Source organism: Musca vetustissima, unplaced genomic scaffold (assembly GCF_032173495.1).
Source record: "Musca vetustissima isolate MV318-11 ecotype Yass unplaced genomic scaffold, APGP_CSIRO_Mvet_v1 utg77871, whole genome shotgun sequence".
In the NCBI taxonomy this organism is placed as follows: Eukaryota; Metazoa; Arthropoda; class Insecta; order Diptera; family Muscidae; genus Musca; species Musca vetustissima.
The window spans coordinates 19688-21782 of record NW_026875082.1 but is presented as its reverse complement, the minus strand read 5'-3'; positions in this window follow the sequence as shown (position 1 = coordinate 21782).

Here is a 2095-nt window from a genome sequence, read left to right as displayed (position 1 = left end):
TTACTACCCCGACAATCACTTAACGTCTAACAATATTTTAGGCTTTCTGTAGAATTGTAATTAAGATTGGAGTAGAAATTGCGCAAAGGCTCCTCCAAGGTGCAGTGAAGGAGTTGCAAAAACAACGTCGTCGTCGTCGACACTGTGTCACAATGTTGACAAAAAATTATGACAATGAAAAAGGGTCTTGGCACAGCCCCTAAATTGCTTTGAGGGAAGCAAAAACAATGCTGTGGTTACTATTTTCGAAGTGCTATCCGCTTGATGCACACAAATATTCCGAAATATTTTATTTTAAAATGGAATTAGTCTCGACATTTGTTCAAAAACAATCAAATAAACTTTTCCTTTTTGAGTTTTTTTGCACTAACTATGACGGCTATTGATTTGAGAAGTGTCACGCTGCTTCTTCTTTAAATATTTTTCCATTCACACTGATTTGTTAACATACAGTTTTCAGCTGATAAGGCAATGTTGTCAACTGGAAGTATTGTTTTATTGGAATAACTAATTGAAATTTCCTTCGAATTATTATAAAAAAGTAAAAGCGTAATTAAGTTGGACCAGACCATGATTTGTATACCCTTGAACATGATGTTGCTTGGCCCGAAAGAACTAAACGACATATTCACTTCTTTTCAAAAATTATGTATTAGAATATTTTACCGGGTTAACCTAATTTATTTGAAAGTTATTATGCAACAGAATTGAAAATTTAAACCCACTGAGTTGACGAAATCCAGTACAATGTAAATGTACAATTATTATATTTGTTAATACTATTAGCTGTTAATTTTTTAAGCAATAAAACCTTACATATTTTTAATCTATGATCAGAATGTGAACAAAAACTATTTCACACAAAATGAATATTTTTTGTCATACCACCCTGCCATCTACATCTCATTTTATGCCTATGAAATTCCCTTTCCTATTATATTTATGTCTTTGCTATCAAATTAGTTCAATTTTAAAATATAGGTGAATCAATAATACGGTTCGGTAGTTTAGACAATGAACATAAGATGTCGCTCCTCATGTTCATTTTATTAACTAAATTATAATGTCGTTATTACACATAGACCGGTAATGGGGTCGGTGTATAAACATAGTCATAAATATATAATAGAAATATATAAGAAATATTTTGATTCAAAATGTGGTAAACATTTTTAAATATATATGGTAATATATTACTTTTTTAATAGTAAATATGCCATAATTAGGTAGGAATTTCTGTTTACCAAATTTCTCGAGTAAAAAGTATACAAAGAGACCGCCATTGTGTTCTGTACTCTCTTAAATTTGATTCAATTAGTTCAAATTAGTAAAATTAGTAGATTCTTTTAGGTTCTGGAAGGAACTATAAAAATAACATCGAAAGCGATCGATTGACAGGATATTCTTGGAGGTACAGAAAATCTGAGCTCAAAATTGTATTTCATACAAATTTCCATAATGTCTGTTCGCGAACCTGCAAATTTATACGTAAATAAAACACATAAAACTATTTTTTTCATGATATGTGTGAGACACTACATCATTGAAATGAAACCCACGGGAAATGTAAGCAGTGAATATTTTGAGGTAATTTTCGACCACTTTTTGTCATCTATTGGGCGGTGCTAAACATGGGGTTTCGCGTAGTCCCATGAAAATAATAGTTTAATAACTTATTTTGACAGATGTCGAATTTCAGACCCATTCTTTCAAAACCATAAAATGGATAACCCGGTATATAGACATGTCAGTGTGTTTTTCAAATTTCGTTTCATTTCATGTTAATGGCTCATAGAGACAAATTAAAATTCAAGAATCAGTTTAAACATGGGTACTTATTAAACATGATCAAATGTGGACGGATGAAGATCGGTCAATAATTAGAGGTTCAAATGGGCCCTGACTTTTGTGAGAAAAATAACAAAATTTGTATTGTAGAGGCCATTATTACATGCACAACATCACATATTTTACACGGCGAAGTGGGTTAGGCCTACTACTTAGAATGGGTGTTTAGATGATGATCGCTCAATATTCATTGGGTCAAGTCAACAAAAACCTAAGGTGACTAAAATTTGTTGGTGTAATTATTTAC